General features: G+C 42.7%; 1 protein-coding gene across 1 annotated transcript in view; it reads right to left on the bottom strand.

The window, feature by feature from the left end:
* ZMIZ1 (zinc finger MIZ-type containing 1) overlaps positions 1-19,718 on the bottom strand; it is a 556,702-nt gene that overhangs the window by 336,065 nt on the left and 200,919 nt on the right. The window contains exon 4 of the mRNA XM_084845236.1: positions 12,494-12,576. The gene's annotated coding sequence lies outside the window, so the exon portion shown is untranslated. The remainder of the gene's footprint in view (positions 1-12,493; positions 12,577-19,718) is intronic.

Genomic DNA, 19,718 nt, shown 5'->3' with positions numbered 1-19,718 from the left:
ACTGTTTCAGTGGTTTAACACTAATTTTATAATATGTACAATATAGGACTTAAGATGACTAGTAGTGGGGATGGGTGGACATTAATAAGTGGATATAAGAGAAGGCAGAATCACAGATCATAGAAAACACAGTGCACTGATTATTTGATGAATAATCAAAATACTTCCACGGGCAGTGTAATTACTGCAAAAATCCTTCCCTTCTCTGACGAGTGAATGAGGTGATAATGAGGCTTTTACGTTTTATTATTGTTTGTGATTATTAGTTCAAATTCAAATGGTGTGGAGTCAGAGGGAGTCACAGGGCTGGTTCACACGTCAAAATAAGCTACACTCAAAATATGCCACAGTGGATTAGTTGTTTGTTCACTAACCCACATTACTCCTGTCCTGACAGACAAGCAGGCACTTTGTGACTTGCCGAGGCTTGTTTCTTCCTAAGTCCTCCCATCCGCTCCTGCCACATATTCCATGGGCCTTGGCAGCCTACTCTGCTACTCCATTAAGGAGTACAAATGCACTCATTAGTAGAGGTTTTCTTGTAGATTTTTTTTTCCCACCTCTGGGAAGATTTGTACATAGTTAACTGTTTTTCACCTTTGGGGAGATTTGCATAAATTTTGTCCAAATTCACTAAAGTGCAACAGTTACTGCAAATAAGTGCAGTAGTTACTGCGACTTTGTGCCAATCTCTCTGAAGGGGAGGGGGGAAGCTGCCCAGGGAGGTGATGAAATGGATGAGTAAACTGACAAGTGTCATTTCTTATCGATATATCAGAGGAGGGGTGGATGGCGAGGTAGGCAGCACTAGGGTGATGATGAAGAACGGTTGGATTTTTCACCACTCTTTCCAGGCAGCTCTGTAGCCCTTTCCAACTAGCCATGCCTAAGACCCTCGGCTGAGTTTGCATGTCATGGCAAGCCACCCTGAAAACAAACCACCCTGAACAACCCAACAACAAACCATGAGTTCTCAGGGTGGGTTGTGTGTAGTTAATAAACCACACTGAGGAAACTGAGCCAGGTTTGAACATCATGACAAGCCAACCTGAAGCAACAAGGCTGACAACCCACTGTGGGTTGTCATATAGAGAACCAGGTCATTCTAGTCCAGTTCACATGTTCACAGGGTGGCTATCAAGCCACAGGGGCTTGATAACCACCCTTCATGTGCCAGTTGTGTGCTGGCTGATTTGCATAATTACCTTCTCCAGGGATAGCTTCTCGTGTCGGCTGAACCCAGCGAGATGGTTTGTTGGGATGGTTAACAAATCATCCAGAAACCATGGCCTGTTGTAGGGCTGTGGGGTGGTTTGTTAAGCACCCCAACAAACCACACTCACTGGGTTTAGATGACAAGGGAAGCCGTGGCAAAAGGGGCCTGGATAATAACAACAGGGGCCATGGCTAATAAGCCATGGTGGGCTGCGGTGAACGTGCAAACCAGGTCTCTGTAGGAGAATGTTTGTTCCTATCTATGTTAATCAACTGGAGCAAGCAGAGAACCCAACTTAAAAACAAGGCTGAGAGAATGGAATGTGGCACTCGATCCTCTGTTTTGGTCTGCGACCCTTGCAGTGTCTGAGAAATGTTAGAGTTTAAAGCATTTTTCCCAACTGCTAGGGACTAAATACATGCAAAGAATGTTTTGGAAGGAAGGAAGGGAATGAGATGAAGAATAATCTGAGGCTGGATATTTTTTCTCCTTTTCTTTGATGGAGTTACTTCTTCAGGCTAGCCATTGAAATAGTGAAACTTCTTCGCAAGATTACTGCATTTTTAATTAAAAGATAAAGATTGCATTACAGCTGGCTGAAGAAGAACCTTCATTAAACACATTTTATTTATTTATTTATTTATTTATTTATTTATTTATTAAATTTATTAATCGCCCATCTGACTGGTCACCCAGCCACTCTGGGCGATGTACAACCCACCATAAAACAATTTAAAACAATAAAATTTTACCATAATTTTTTTTTTTTAAAATACCCTAACCCACCCCAAATGCCTGCCTGAACAACCACGTTTTTAATGCACGACGGAAGCTCATTAAAGAGGGGGCATGATGGAGTTCCCTAGGGAGGGAGTTCCACAGAGTGGGGGCCACCACAGAGAAGGCCCTCTCCCTCGTCCCCACCAGTCTAGCTGTCCTGGCTGATGGGACAGAGAGAAGGCCATCCGAGGCTGATCTTGTTAAGCGGCCTGTCTGGTGTTGCTGGAGGCGCTCCTTAAGATAGGCTGGGCCAGAACCATATAGGGTTTTAAAGGTCAAAACCAACACCTTGAATTTGGCCCGGAAAACAACTGGTAACCAGTGCAACTCCTTCAGCACTGGAGTGATGTGATCTCGCCGGCGGCTGCCTTTAATCAGGCGAGCCGCCGCGTTCTGTACCAGCTGCAGTTTCCGAACCGTCTTCAAGGGTAACCCCACGTAGAGCGCATTACAGTAGTCTAAACGAGAGGAGACCAGGGCATGTACTACCGATGGGAGCAGATGGTCGGGAAGGAAGGGGCGCAGCCGCCGTATCAGATGGAGTTGATACAGCGCTGTCTGGCTCACAGCTGACACCTGAGCCTCCATGGACAGCTGGGAGTCCAAAATGACCCCCAGGCTGCGGACCTGGTCTTTCAAGGGTAGCTGTACCCCATTCAACACCAGGTCAACATCCCCCAGCCTCCTCTTGTCTCCCACCAAAAGTACCTCGGTCTTGTCAGGGTTGAGCTTCAGCTTATTCCTCCCCATCCAGCCACTCACCGTCTCCAGACATTTGGACAGGGATTCTATGGCCAACCTTGGTGAAGATTTGAATGAGAGGTAGAGCTGCGTGTCATCCGCATATTGATGACACTGCACCCCAAACCTCCTGATGATAGCCCCCAGTGGCTTCACATAGATGTTAAATAGCATCGGGGAGAGGATGGAACCCTGTGGCACCCCACAAGTAAGTGGCCACGGGTCCGAAACCTCCTCTCCCAGTGCTACCCTCTGGTACCTGCCAGAGAGGAAGGACCGGAACCACCGCAATACAGTGTCTCCAATGTCCAACCCCTCCAGGCGGTCCAGGAGGATACCGTGGTCAACGGTATCAAAAGCCGCTGAGAGGTCGAGGAGAACAAGGAAGGAGCATTCACCCCTATCCAGAGCCCTCCTCATATCATCCACCAAGGCGACCAAGGCCGTTTCTGTCCCATGCCCAGGCCTGAAGCCCGACTGAAATGGGTCTAGATAATCAGTTTCTTCCAAGTGTGCCTTCAACTGCACCGCCACCACCCACTCAATCACCTTGCCCAAAAATGGCAGATTTGAGACTGGGCGAAAGTTGTTCAGAACTTGAGGATCCAAGGAGGGCTTCTTTAAGAGCGGTCTTATCACTGCCTCCTTGAGGGCTGATGGCATCACTCCCTCCTCAAGGGAGGCGTTCACCACCGCCTTGATCCCCTCACCCAGTCTCTCTCTGCAGCTCATAATGAGCCAAGATGGGCAAGGATCAAGTAAGCAGGTGGTCGGCCTTACAGATGAAAGCACCTTGTCCACTTCATCAGGAGGAAGAAGCTGGAACCGATCCCACAAAACCCGTTTGCCACAGGCCGCCTCTTGCTCACTAACTGTATCCACAGTGTGCAGAGTAACACACCTAATCTGATCAATTTTATCTGCAAAGTGCCTTGCCAAAGCCTCACAGGAGGCCTTAGAATGCTCCAGTGGTTCCGGAGCCACAGGACCGACCAGGCTCCGGACCACTTGGAACAGCCTCCTGGGGCAGCACATGCTCTCTCTGTGTTTTAGAAGTGGAATCTAAGCATATTAACTCAGAAATAAACACCACTGAGTATAATGGAACTTACTCCTAAGTAAGTATACCGTCTTAGACTGCACTTAGAATCAAGGTATGTAACTGGGAACAGTTGGAATTTAGATGCTCTTTTATAACTGGAACGCAACAGGTTTCCCCCATCTACCCCTTTTGAACCAAGACCCCTACTCATTCTTACAGATAAAATACAACTCCCTCTGATACCAGCTGAGCAAATGTGCTGCCCAGGGATCCAAGAGTAAAAATAGAATGAACTGACAGAGTAGTCAACAAATTTCACCCAGGCAGCATGGACCACATCCATAGTTTTACTTGGTAGCTTCCAACTGACTCCATAAATAAAATAACAATGCCTATGAAATATTTTTTTCTTTTATTTTTTAAAATCTATTAGCCATTCTTCAACTGAAGCTCTGAGAGTGGCTTACCAAAAGCTGCAACAAGAAGAACACAGAAATGCAATAAAATACAATAAAACAGAAAAGAGAGCAACAATAACATTTCAGAATGTAAATTCATATAAAAACTAACAAATCTAAAAGGATTGGGCAAATAAAAGAGTTTTCACCTGGTGCCAAAAGGAGAATAGGAATGGTGCCAGGCAAAAATCCTTTGGGAGGCAATTCCAAAGAGGGGGAACGCAACTTTGAAGGCTGCACCTTACACCTTACTTGTGATAGCTGGGGGTGGGGAAGAGACTTGGATAAAATAGCTTCCGGTGACAATCTCAATCTTCAGGCAGGTTTCCCAAAATGGTATGGATCCTAACATCTTTCAAATCTACCCTTTTCTCCATTGCACAGTACACAGACTCCATGTCAGACATTCCAGTTTTCTTTTTCTCCTGAACATTTATTTAGAGATGTACTTAACAGTGAGGTTAGCCCACAGACAATATATGATGGACTGAAGCAGGGAAAACAGCGTTACTGCAGAAGGTATAATTGTTATTGTAAAACCTCTAATCTCTGTATTTGGAGAGGAAAAAGTAAACACATTATAAAATCCACCCTTGACTTTCTGCCAAATAACCTCAATCCTATAAAATGCATCCTAATGATCTGAATGTGATGGAGTCATTTAAATAACATAGAGGGCTCTTCTAGGAGCAGATACTGGCTGCCAATAATGCGCAGCGAACAGGATTATATAGCTGCTGCTAAAAAAATTCTTGATGCTACTGCAATTTTACATTTAATTCCAGAGGCCAACTGATAATTCAGTTCTGTTCTGATCACAGATGTGATCATCAAATTGGTTTAATAACGCCACTTTTTTTAATGAGAGAAGGCTGACAGTGCCACTTGGAGGATATTTGCTCAGCTCTGCACATATTAGGTGATCTTGGTAGATCTACTTCTAGGGATGACAGAGAAATTCGATCTTTGCAAATTCTTGTACAAACTGATCTGATCCGCACCACCAGACTAATATGCAGATCAGAACTTAATCATTCATTGGCTTTCACAGTTCCTGAATGTTCCAACACACTTCTCGGCTCAAAAACCATACCAACATCTATTTCGAGATACCTATTTTGAGAGAAAATACATTTACACACACACACACACACACCCTATACAAATGTTATTTATTTTAAAAAATGTGGAAACAGGACTGAACACATGCAGAAATGACATGGACCAGAAATAGACTGACTCATCCATTCCTACTACCTCACATATTTAGTTTACAAGCAAAGAAACTAAAGTCTATAATATAAACTCATTTCTTTGCTAAAGTAATATTTATGAGTACCAACAAAAGCAGTTGTTATATCATCTTCAGTGATAACATCCCACAACTTGGCAAGTCTGTGTGCTTCACCTGAACCACTTCACCAATATAGATGGGAAAGGTACCATTAGAAAAGCAAGAGAGGAGCAAAGAAAATCGGCTACGTTTGGGAAGCTTGCAACTTTTCACCTGGGAAAGAGTCCTCTTAATTCTCTCTCCACCTAAGTATTGTGTAGGGATATAGCACTGCTTTCCCCCTACTTAAGAGAAACATCTGTGCCATTACACCCATTCTTTCCCAGACCACAAGGCTAGTTGCATGTCTAGCAACTGACAGCTCATACTGTCAGGGGATGTGGGGAGACCTACCATACTTAACTAGCCTGAAAGTATAGGGCCAAGAATGAACGGGGGCAGACAGAGTCGGTATGGGGGAGAATTTCATTCACTTCGTATTTTGATCAGAACTTGTCAAATGTGCACTTCCCAAATCAATATGAGAACCACAATACAACTAGTCTTTGTGATTCAGTTCTCCGTAAAAAAAGAAAACAAAAGAAGAAGCATATATTTGGGGAAAGTGCACACAAAATATTTTAGTGCAAAAAAAAAAAAAGGCATTACATACTGGAAAACTGCTTTTAAAAATGTGCAGATTCAGCAAAATTGCATACTAGATGCATATAACAAGAGATGTGCATGAAAATGCATATGAATTTTCATGCAGATTTTTTAAAAGCTGCAAACTGATGCAGAAACAGGATGAAATGAACTGAGGATTGGGAAAAGTGAGAAGCTGAGAGAAACAGAAATTAAAGTTGAAAGGAGTCCTTTCTCTACTCTTGTCGAATTATTGCATATTTTGATCAGCTGGGTATTTTACTTATTTTACGGACATGTATATCCCTCTTCTCTTCCATCATGGAGCTTAAGACAGCATTCATAGGGTTCCCAGATGGTCTCCCATCCAGGTCTTCAGTAAGGTGACTTCATCATGTGCCTTCAGAGCATGCCCTTACCCCAAAATATGACAAGACTGTGTCATATTCTGCAATTTCACAGGAATGCAGGAGGAAACACCATATGGTTTTGGGTACAGAATTTAGCACCATGAATATCTTCAATTTCAGTTCTAAAAAGAGCATGTTCCGAGACCCTAATGCTGCAAAGAAATGCTTGAATGTGTGTGAGCAACTCTGGATTAATTCTCAGAAGCCAGAGAGGTGGCTGAGTAAGATTTCCAGTGACTGGAAATGGGGCTTTAATAATTTGCATACCTCCTTGCACCTCCCACTGAGGAGAAAAACTAAAATAGATTATACAAATCAGCAAAAACAACAACAGGATGTATTATGAAAAATAAGAGAGTGTATGCAAATCTTTATCATTTGCATTTTTTACCAGTTACAAAATGCTGCTTTTATTTGGTGAAAAAAATTATTAGGGAAGAGTACCATCATTCTCAGTATGGAACCCGGCCCCCTCCTTCCACATTTCAATCAGGGTTACGTAGGAAGATATTTGCTTACCCATTTGGTTTTATTCATTTATTCAATGAGAGGTCTACCTGCAACACAAGAGGTAATCTGACAATTTGTGACGTTGTATTGGTGAAATTGTTGGTGTGTCTTACCAGCTGATGGTGCAGCCAAAATCAGTCAGGCGTGTAATGTACAAAACATCTCAGATACTTTAAATTCTAAAGTAATTAATGCAGCTGTGCACCCAATCTGCATACCACACTAAATTTTTACAACTCCATATTCCTACATCTGTATCATTTTTTCTCTTTCCAATGTAGGTTCATAGTTATAAAACCTAGCACACAGGCGGGAGATCCTGTCACTATCCCCTGGCCTTTTATATTTCTATAATCTCCTCAGAGGAAATTTAATACCACAGAACTCGATTAAAGGAAGTCAAAGAAACGAATCTAAATCAACACACAGGAAAGGAACCTGTGCTAAGATTCAGTCTGTTCTGTGAGTGCATATTGAAACCCATATAATACGCAAGAAAAGAAATTTATTCATGTGCTGGGACTGCCATACAAAAAGCATCGTCATTTGCAATATCAAGGCCCAGTGAAGTGTGCAAAAAACAAGAAAGCTCAAGCTGGACTTAAATTTTTCTGGCAAGAAAGTCATAGTGGTTGAGGCCATGAGTGACAGAAGTTTCTAATGTGCAGGGCAAACAACAATATGAGGCACAGTCCTTTCAGGTAAATAGGAGATCATCTGAATGCACCCGCAAGTTTAAAAAAACAAACAAATCAAACATGTTGAAACCTAGCACTTCAGAAAGAAGGCTAGGCCAAATACATTTCTCTCTGATAAGAGAAACTTAGGTCTGGGCCAGTTTTGTAATATTTCACCCCAAGTCTGCAATCCTATGGACAGTTGCTTATGAGAAGCCTCCACTGAATTCCCACCCAAACAAACATGTACAGGATCAGGCCTCCATTGAACAATGTTTATATATATGGTTTGCACTGTACTAAAGTCTTGCTGGAAGAGGTTAACATTTACCAAAGAGACAAATTTAAGCCCAAAGTTTATTCAAACATATTTTTGTATTGGGGTATCAGTGTAAATGTGTCCTCCTTTCATTTAGGAAAATGTGGCACAATTACATGATGCTGAGCAAAAACTCCCAACCATGTATTCTCTTTGTACTGTGAGTTAAAAAAAAAACAACAACCCTCCATTTTGCCCTCCCAAACAAGACCAGAGTTCAAATCCCACCCTTACTAGTTAGCCCAGTTCACCCATTCTGTCTCTCAAATGTGGAAACAGGCTAGCTTCATCCTGCCTAAGAATGTCAACATAAAATGGCCATGGTCAGCGAGATGAAAAGCAAAACAGCTGGTTTGTGATGAAGCCAATAATAGGGATACTGGCATCTAGCAGCACAGTGTATGCGCGCAACCAGTTTGCCATTCCGTGATTCAAACTGCGCTGACAAAGAAAGAAGAAAATACAGGTTGAAAACAAGCCTCTCATGTGAATTAGACTTCAGCTGGTATTTACAGGGAGTTTCAAAAGGAATACCTTTCGAAGTTGAAATGAGAGAGTGCAAGTTTGCATGAATCTTAACTGCAGGTTCCCAGGAGCTAGAAGAATTAATGCCACACTCTTCTAATTTGACTTGGGGATTCCACATGGCAACAGCAAGTCTTGAGAAACAGCTCTTCACTCTAACCTCATTTGAGTGATCATCTTTTGTTTGCATTACTGCAGCTCTCAAGATGACAGCTATCAAATCAGATTATTGAATGTTGCTTACAGGGACACTTGCCAAAAATGAACCACTCGAAGGATTAAAAAAAAAACACAGGAGGTTTCACTTGCGTGCTTAGTTCACTAAGACTAGGGACAGACAAGAGATTTTATGGGAGTTGAAAATGGCTAGAAAGAGGTTTTCCTTCCTATATTCCTTCTATCATTCCACTACTACCTCTGATTAAACAGGTCTTCAGCATTTTGAAGCAATATGAAAACTGGCCAAACCTTACAATATGTGGAATTGGGATATGTATACACCACAAGCAGTGATTCCTCTTCCAAACCACTTTCAAATTTTTTTTTGGGGGGGGGAACATTGCCTGTCTCCAGCACAAGACTTACACTGTGTAAAAATGTATTTCATCAATGTACAAATAAATGCTGCCTGCTGCTATTTTCATTTTAGTCTCTGGAATAAACATAAATACCCTACTTGGCTGTGGTCCCATATGCATCACTTGCATCTCAGCTGGACTACTGTAACATGCTCTACATGGGGCTGCTCCTGAAAACTACTCAGAAACATCAGAACACTGCTGCTAGGAGTCTGACTAGGGCAAAGTACTGGGACCAGGTGACTCCCTGCATTGTATCAGCTGCACTGACTGCCAGTTTGTTTCTGAGTGCAATTCAAGGTGCCAGTTATTAAGCCCTAAACAGGTTGGGACCAGGCTATGTGAAGGAATGTCTCCTCCAATGTGATCCTTTAAGATCATGAGAGAGGAAATCAGCCCAGGTAATAATTAAAAAAAACAGATGTCATTCTATCAAAGCACTTAAGAACGCTTAAGACTGCAAGCTAGAGGACTTTCCCCTGGGCAGAAAGATGTGAAGACAAGCCACTTACAGCACTGAAGGAAATTTCCTAAGCACAAGCAGGGTCAAATGCAACAGTACAGCATCTGGTAAAGGCTGCCAGACATAAGACCAGGGTGCCTTAACAAATGTGGCTCATGGCACCACTACTCCTGTCCATGCAAAAAATATTAGGGCAAATACTGCCCCTAAAATAATGAGGATAATGCTAACCATGCTTAGCATGTATATAGCACTTTTGGAGTATACAAAACATTTCACATGCATTTTCTCAGTATCCTCACAATGGCTGTGTCAGTCAGGCCAATTTTATTATCCCCATATTACAAATTGTCAGGGGTGGGGGTGGAGGTGTTAAAAAAAAAAAGGCAGATTGCCAAACGGAAATGCAAGAGGCCAAGCAAAGGAGGTGCAAATACAGTTTTAAGAGATATATCCCCAATGCATTTCAAATAAATTATTCCGGAGAAATGTATATAGCAGTTTAAGGGAAGCAACATGGAATATGTGTGTGCTACTTCCCATCAGCATCTTTCAGGAAACATATTCTTTCCTTAGTCCCACCATCTCCCAGTTGACTACCTCACCGTGATTGAATGTTTATGCTCCACATATGTGGTGTCGATTTTATTAATAAAGTTTGACTACACAAACTTTAATAATTGGGTCATATGGCAAAACATACCCCCTCCCCTCAAAACAAAATAAAAACAAAAGCACTTGCTGGAGAACAGAATGGTTTCCAGGAATATAGAAATTGACTGCCCCTGTCTCAGCCTAATCTACCTCAGACTATTAAGAGGATATGTTAATGAGCCAACAACTGTAAAGCACATTATATTATACCCTTAAAGGAGCTTTAAGGGTATAATATACCCTTATATTATATTATTACAGAGAAATAATATGTTAAAATTTGGAATTTTGCGCAGATAGGATGAAATATCCTAGCCGCCCCGCACCCCCAGTATGCTGATGATTATTAAGTATTTGTATCTCACCCATCCTCCAAAAAGCTCAGGATGGCACACATGGGAATTGTCATTTTATCCTCATAATAGCTATTTGAGGTAGATTATACTCAGAATTAATGACTGACACAGGCTCATCCTGCAAGCTTCATGGCTGTGCAAGAATCTGAAACCAAAGTTTTCCAGGTCCAAGTCCAACATACTAACTGGTATGCCACTCTGGCTTTCATATACTTTTAAGCAGTCATACTGATGCAAGAACCACTTCCTTCTGCTGTATTTTAGAAGTTCTCCATACAGACTAGCATGTTAGAATAAATCATACATTTGCTTGATTATTATCCATTTGTGTAAGCACCTAGGATTGCCAGAAGGCATGTTTGATGACTGCAGGTGCATGTGGGGGCAAATAGAGTGGGAGAGTAGTTTGGGTAATAACAGAAATGGAGGTCACACTCCCTTCATTTCCAATAATTGCATCTGAGCATGCAGTCTTTCATCTTAGAAATCAACAGTTTTGACTAAAAAAAAACCCTCTCTTTCTTAAAGCTTAATAAGTGACGAGCGAAGCAGGTAAAGGACAGACCAGCAGATAAACAAGAGACCACAAAGCTTTGTCTGGACAATCAGAAACCAGTGACAGCAGGAAGCATTGCCCTCAAAAACCAAGCTCTGGAACTGAGCAACCAATTTATGCCCGTAGGGGAGGGATCATAGCTCAGTGGCAGAGCTCCTGCTTCACATGCAGAACGTCCCAGGTTCAATCCCTGGCATTTCCACTTACAAGGATCAGGTAACAGGTGATGCAATAGATGTTTGCCTAAGACCCTGGAGAGCTGCTGCCCGTCAGAATAGACACCAGGCTAGAAGGGGCAAATAGTCCAGCCTGGTATAAGGCAACTTCCCTTGTTCCCAGGTGTTGTTTTTAAGTTGTAAAAATAATTTTAGATAGGTTACATGTGGACCTCAGAATCAAAGCAAACTCATAAAGGGCTCCTGTGACATTAGGGAAACTAGAGCTGGTGGCAGGTAGGACTGAGACACATCTGCCTAGCCAGGATCACTGTCATATCAAAATAGATGAGCCACTCACATCAACCCAAAATTAGCAGGTAGGTCTTATGTGAAGGGAGCCTAAGAAGGGGAAGTATGACCATGACAGACCTCAGGAATGAGGCCCAGCATAGGCCTAGTTCCGGCATAACAAACAAACCATTGTTTCTCACTGTGTTTATGAATAGCAGCGGGCCTTAGGCTTGTGCATTTCGTATTCCCTGTCCCCCCTCGTAATCACATGAGGAACGAAGATGAGAAACTTTCATTTGTCGTTTTGAAATAACCATATTGTCCCATTTTGCTTTAATATGAGAAACTACGGTTTGTTGTGAGCCACAAATGGAAGATTCTCATCACGTGGAAAGGAGGGAGTGTGCAAGGCCAAGGCCTTCCACGGCTGATGAACACAATGAGGAACCATGGTTTTCCATTATATCTGAACTGAATCATATCAATGGTTCTTTAACTAATGAGAGAGAGCACTAACTGTCAGCCCAAGACATTTTACTGCCTGAAGCAGAATCCAAACGCCACCCCTCACCCGTTGCTAGGCTCAACACTTTAAAATGTCTTGCTGCACTGTTTAGACATCAATTTCTGCCTTCATTTATTTCCCCTGCCCCCACATGGTGCTGCTTGAAGCAGGTCAATTCACCCTGCTGTATGATAGGGCCACACCTGTGTCTGTGACATACAGTTACGCTTTTGCATACCCTGAGTCCTTGGAATGGAGCAGGTTATATATCTACATAGTAAAATTAGTCTATAAATAAAAACAGCCTATCTAAGTAAACAGCCCAACTGGTCTTACCTGAGTGTCCCACAAGCACCTCCTTATCCAGCAGCAGCTACTGACTAGGCCCTTTCGAGTTTCACATAACAGGATCTATTTTCCTATAATAAAAAATAGGCACATTATTAATTACCATGTCCGCAATTACTGTGCAGGATAGGATATACAATCTCACACACCAAAGTCTTGATAAGTTGCCATTGTTCACTCTTCATACCTCACCCCGCCAAATTCTCTGCCCCACTGGCCCTGGGATGGCTTGCCTACTACCACAGTAGGTCCTCTGCCTTTCCTTCATCCCCTGCTCCTGAGTAGCAGGTTATTGGCACCAATGAAATGTTAAGGGAAAGTAAGGACCTGTCCCTTGCAGCCAGTATGTTTCCTACTAAGTGCTGTCGTAGGGCTGGTTTACAAATATCCCCTATGCGTAGGGTTGTATTTTTGGCAGAGTGAGGTAGCAAGCCTGGAGCTCTCATGCCCATCTCCACTACATATAACCTTGAATGAGAACAGGGAGCTCTGTGTGAGTCTGCCTACATAGGTAGGATACAGTGACATGAGCCATCTATCGCCTCCTGTTCTCCCCCACACTCCTCAGGAGGTGGGTCATGTGAGTGGGACTACTTGTGTAGGAATTTTGTCCATAGGACCTGGTTCTCATTCAAGATCAAGGTTCTGCATGCATCAGAGAAGGGTGGATATCCATGCAAGTCTTGTTCTTCTGCACCACAGTGCGTAAAACCTATGGTTTGGGGGTGAGCTTACTGTTCGGCCACCCTGAATATGCTCCTCTTCTTTTGAGAATATAGGATAATGAATGAGTGTCTCTAACAGAAGAAATGAAATGCCTGCAAAATGCCATTCCATCGAGATAAACGCAAAGTTTACAAATCACCCTGGCACATCACAGTAATTTCTAGGAAAAAGCTATTTAGTCATTAAAGAAATACTATAAAGGGGGTGATGGTTGGATGTTTACAGGCAATGTGTATTCTACGTGTTCTTTCAGCAGCCAAGTGTGCTGTCCAAACAAGCTCCCTTTTATAGGTATGAAGAGTTGCAGTGGGAGAATGCCACAAAAATATTTATGAACTCTCAAATGAACATGAAGTCATGCTGGAATCTTTAACAGATTTTCAAGGTAGGCAATAAGGAGCTGCCTTCTAAAGAGTCAGATTGATGGTCTCTCACCCAGAAGCGGAACACTGAAGTCTATCAACATAAAAAAAATTTTTTTTTTCAAATCATTGGTATATACAATAAAACGTTGTCCAGCCAACAGCCGCTCTCCAAAGCCAAAGGCAGAAGCCTCCTCCCACCCTGCTGCCTGAGATCTCTTTAATTAGAAGTGTCTGGAACTGATCCTAGGACCTTCTATCTACTGTACTACTGAATTATGGCCATTTCCTAAAGACACAGCCACTGCTATTACCCTTCAACAGGTTTGTCCACGGTATGAACCCAGGGCCTCTTGCACCCTAAGGAAGCATCATATCCCTAGACCAGTGCTTCTCAGATATCTTGAGCTGTCTTGCCCCCCGTTCTACACTTATTTTGGCTTCTGTGTGTGCCCTTGCCCCCACCAAGCACCAGCATTGACTCTACAGCAGAGCATACAGAGAGTCTTGCATGCCTGCTGCTATATGTAAAGATCTGTAGACTGGGAAAGAGATTAACAACCCAGACAGGTGGCAAATTATAGAGGTATACACACACACACACACACACACACACACACCCAAACCTTGAACTGACAACCTTCTGCTCAGGAATTAAGGGAGCAATCCTTTGGCTGCTTGTCAGAGGATAGATGGCCATAGGATATCTTGTTCTCCAGGAACCGACCTCAGAGCTCGCGCTCTGAGGTCAGTTCCCAGAGAACCAATCTTCCCCCACTTCTGCGCTGCCTCGCAGGCAGTGCGGAGAAGCCCCGTGCTCCACCCCCGCAAGAGGAGTGCAGAGTGGCCGAAATGGGCGTTCCAGGGCGGGGCGGAAATGCTTGTACGACACATCCTATGTGTCGTACGGCAGCCTCCTCCCCCGCTCTGGCCTCCCACAGCTAGACAGCTGAAAGCGGCTGTCTAGCCGAAAATGCAGGGCTGGAGGAGCGCGGGGGGAATGATCCCCTCCGTGTTTCTCCTGCCCTGCATTGGATAGGCGGTCGTCTCTGAGTTCAGAGGCGGCCGCCTATCTGCATAGGATTGCGCCCTAAGTCTCCCAACCACCAATTCACACAGTGTTAGTCTGATGGACAGCAGCTTTCGGGACCTAAGAAAAGGGTCTATGTCAGCCTATCTACCTCAAAAAGCTTTGTGCATGTATAACCAAAAGCTTTATGAATATAGAATATGTACTCTACTAACCTTAGTATCTTAATAGGAATAATCTCTTTTAGTGGTTGGGGGAATCAAAGAGTCTGTTGTAGTATAATTGTCACACAGTTCAGTAATAGATCCTAAACAATGGCCTTTCATGACCCAGAGTACATAATTGCAGGTAAATAATTTGGTGTGGATAAAGGTGTGGATAAATACTGAATTATGTGTGCAAAATTTTGCGCTTCAAATGCAATCAATCATAGTTAAGCTTTTATATTTTTTGGTACGTTTGAATAATTCACTATTTTATCCTTTGAATTCTGAAAGGCGGTTCTTCTTTTCCTCATCCACCAAGGCAACTTCCCCTCTCCCTTCAAAGTCACTTCTTCCACAAAGCCAATACATTCCACATTGATCTCCAAAGCTTTCACTTATTTTATGTAACCCATCCTTGCTACTTGATTATCTGACCCCGTCATTTCCAACTAATGTTGTCCTCAGTTACTTACAGTGCAGTCCTATGCATGTTTAGTCAGAATAAATCTGTGTTCAAGGCAGCTTAGTTCTGAGTAAGTGTGCAGAGGATTGCAGCCTTAGACTCAGTGAGCAAGAATTAAATGCTCTATACATATGTCCATGTTTTTTGCCTCTGTTAGTGCTGAAGAATTGCAATAAACCTAAAGCTGGAAGTTGTTTGAGGCTGTACACATAAAATGCCCAAGACATTCCCTGCCAGTAAGGAAGTGCTTCAGCTTGCCATATAAACAAGGGACGTCTCAGCACTCTACAAAGGTGTGCTGCAGTTTTGTTCATATGCCAATATGAATAGTGCCTTGTAACTACCCCTTTCCTACAGACAACAAATACAGCACTGCTGCAATCTCTGGGTCTTTTTGGACACTGTGTGCTTCCTGATCCAGCAGAGGGAGCACAGAAACAGCCAGTGGAGGCAAAATGGATTGCTAATTTGTGCTCCTTGTATGTAGGAGATGCCAAGTATTTATTATAAGCAAGATCTCTGTGTTGCAATAAAGGTGACAGTATGTTGTTCCTTGACCAAGGAACCAGGCTCCTAATCAACATAAGACAAAGGAACGTTTGACATATATTTACTGCACTAGTCTGGGTATTCAGGAAAATAAAGTAAACTGCAGCAGGTTCTGGAGCAAATACAAGTTCCTGCACCACAGAAAGCACTTCTGCAGGTGAGTAGCTAGCTCGCCTTTATACAGTATGCCGACAATTAACAGAAACAATAGATCAAGGCAAAGTTCTGGGAATAATTTTTTGAGGGAGGATCAGAAGCAACATGAAATAGTGAAGAGAACACAGGCAAGCGCTGGGTCAAATCCTACAGATAAACGAAGTCCACACTATTTAAAAAACTGTTTGTTTTTTTAGGATGCCATAGAAAGGAGCCTATGAGCACAAAAGAAACTAGAAGTTTTCAACAAGACTTATGTGGAGAAAAGGGATGAGTTAAAAGCTAGTGGCTGGAAGGAAGCAATGCAATGTTTCAAGACACAAAAGGCCATTAAAGCCATGAAAAGAACAAGCAACTCATGGTATATATACAAGGCTTTGTTGCCTTCCTTGCTCCTTCATGTTACTGTTGTCAGAATATCAATTTGGAATCCTCATCTCAAAGCCTCATAATGTTAAAACCCCCTGAAATTGTATTGATTACCAAAAAAGAAAAGAAACTGAAAAACATTTATGTACAGTGATATCAATATTGTGCTTTCAAAGGCAGATAAAAGATGCTATTCTGCAATAAATCTTTACATTGTCTTCCCATCACTTAACCTTACAGTTTCACTTAGCTTAGGTAATCGAGTTGCCACATCTCTGCCAATCCATTTTTAAATGTAGGCCTTCTTGGATTCTTCCACTTTTTGGTTATGCAGCTGTTAAAAGATCTGAAATTAACAAACTAAAAATTCTCAGGTTTTGTTCAGAATTATTATACATGTGGGGGGGGATTCCAAGCATCAGCCTCCTCTTGTACATGTTCCTTTTGTCAATAGCAGCACTATTGGTTCTGATTTTATTATTCTTTTTGTTTTATTACAAGGCTTATAATATAAGCACTGATTCCTGAAGGGGTGGCAGCAGCTGCCATGGCCCAAAGTGTATCAGCTGCCCCTCACACCTAGCCTAGTTAAAAAGGCTACTGCTGCCTGGGGGAAGGGGACAGGAAATGCAAGTGGAACACTCCTTTGCACAGCTCTCAACTTCCTACACTTGAGAAAATCTGTCAAGCAGCTTCAATAAGTGCAGAGCAATTGGGCCAAAGGATATCATTGTATTGCCAGGTTTGGAACCTTAATCTACAAGTGGCAGCTTCCCCTCTAATTGTGTCTCTGGACAAGTTCTGTGGCTAAGGAGGGCATTGGCTATGGTAATAAAAATAAAAAATCCCACTCCAGTCCATCCGCTGGCTCTGTAAGAATACTTGTGCCTGACCCTTGCAGGATAACTGCCTACAACTGGGGTCAGAAACAAAACACATACAGAACTAATGCTTTCTCTAATGCTTCAGGGCAAGATAAGATCAGATGCCTTAAAATGAGAGACATGGGGTGGAATTGTGGGTGAGAGACAGGGGGTGGGGCAGGACACTCAAAGGTAAAAGTTGCCAAGTGTTTGGAGAATAGAATCAAGGAGCAAAGTACTGCTATTACAGAAGCAAATCTCAACTGATTATATTCTAAGCCAACATTTTGTGAAGGCTGGAAGAGGTATGGCTAATTCATTCAGGATCCTGCAGGCCTGGAATAGATCGCCCTGCTAGGATATTGCAGAGGATTGACTCAGGTGCTTACAGAAGGAGAGAGGCAAGGAGGCAAGCCCCTAAGAAGAGCCTGTTAGCACACATTACATTTAGCACTAAAAGTGATGTTCCAGAGAAGAGGAACTTCACAGCCCAAGAAACTGTCCTGAATTCCTTGAGGCTTACAAGGATATATTTCTGGACATATAAATCATTGCTTCTAGTAGGGTTGCCAGCTTGCAACCCAGAAACTTGTTCAGTTTCTTTAAAACTACCAACAAAGCATCTGCAGCTTCTTCCTCCCCAATTTCTTTTATCCCCCTCCTTCACCCTGCTTGCTTTGTGGCCCACCTGAAGTTGCCAAGGGCACACTGGACAAAAGGAACAGGGGAAGAATGGGCAGGAGAAGCCACAGATACTTTATCTCATGCTTCATTAGCAGTTTTTTAAAAGCTCCTAGAGTTGCAGTCTGGCAGTCCCATCTTATAACAATGCTTTCCCCAAAAATATTTTACCCAATTAATTCATAATCATAATAAATGATAAATAGGGCAACAATGGGGGTGGAGGCCTACATACCATGAAGTAAGGTACTGGGAAAGTGGTCTGTAAGGTATATTTAAAAATTCAACAACCATTTTAAAAAACAGGGGTAGGTGAGCTTGCCAGCCAGTCACTCCTCCTTGGATTTTGTCCCACTGTGATGTGACAAAATTACAAAGGGCCTGGAGATTGTGAGCAGCCATACAGTGGCAAGAAAAAGTTTGTGAACTCCCTAGGATTGTCACATATTTCCAACCTAAAATATTATGAGATGTTAATCTAACCCCATAATCCTGGATAAAGAATAACAGATAACCTGATTAATCAAGTGATACACAAACACGATGCTTTTTCAACATGTATTTATCCACAACTGATTCAGCATTCAATATCCATGTGTGAAAAAGTATGTGAGCCTTTAGATTCAGTACCTGGAGGCACCCCCTTGAGCAGCAATGACTTCAAGTAAGTGTTTCCTGTAAATGTTGGTCAGTCTCTCACATCAGTTTTGAGGAATTTTGGCCCATTCTCCCTTACAGAACTGCTTCAACGTAGTGACATTTGAGGGCTTCCTTGCATGAACAGCTCACTTCAGGTCCTGCCACAATGTTTCGAAGGGGCTTAGGTCCAGACTTTGACTAGGCCATTCTAAAATATGGAATTTCTTCTTCTGCAGCCATTCTTTTGTAGATCTGCTGGTATGTTTAGGATCATTGTCTTGTTGCATGACCCATTTTTGGTTCAGCTTCAGCTCATGGACAGATGGCCTGACATTCTCCTCTAGAATCTTCTGATACACTGCAGAATCCATGGTTGTGTCAATGATGGCAAGCCGTCAAGGTCGTGAGGCAGCAAAGCAGGCCCAAACCATCACATTCCCACCACCATGCTTGACAGTTGGGCTGAGGGTCTTCAGTTCAAACTCAGTGTTGTTGTTGCTTTACCAAACATAATGTTTCTCATTGAGGCCAAAAAGTTCTACCTTTGACTCATCTGTCCACAGAACATTGTTCCAGAAGTCTTGTGGATCATCTATGTGATCTTTAGCAAACTTCAGATGGGCAGCAATGTTTTTTTTTAGAAAGCAGTGGTTTCCTCCTGGCTATCCTCCCACGAACACCATTCTTGTTCAGTCTTTTTCTCATTGTTGAATCATGAACACTCACATTAGGCAAGGCGAAGGTGGCCTACAGATCCTTGGATACTGCTCTGGGGTTCTTTTTTTACTTCCTGGATGATGCACCAGTTTGTTCTTGGAGAGATTTTGGTGGGATGACAGCTCCTGGGTAAAGTGACTGTGCTCTTGAACTTTCTCCATTTGTAGACTCTCTGTCTGATGGTGGATTGTTGGATCCCCAAATCCTTAGAAATGGTTTTGTAACCCTTTCTAGACTGATGAGCAGCAATAACTGCTTTTCTGAGGTCCTCAGAGATGTCTTTTGATCGTGGCATGATGTGCCACACAACCGTATGGTGAAGACCAAACTCACAAAGTTTCTGATCCTTTTATAGCATGGAGCCTCCCAAACTCGCCCCTGAAGAGCCACCTAATTACTTGAACACCTTATTCTAATTATTCCCTTTAACTGAGCTGATGCAACCAGGGGTT

Source organism: Heloderma suspectum, chromosome 3 (assembly GCF_057233095.1).
Source record: "Heloderma suspectum isolate Gila_16-S chromosome 3, 16-S_ref, whole genome shotgun sequence".
NCBI lineage: Eukaryota > Metazoa > Chordata > Lepidosauria > Squamata > Helodermatidae > Heloderma > Heloderma suspectum.
This window is presented reverse-complemented; position numbering and strand designations above follow the sequence as displayed.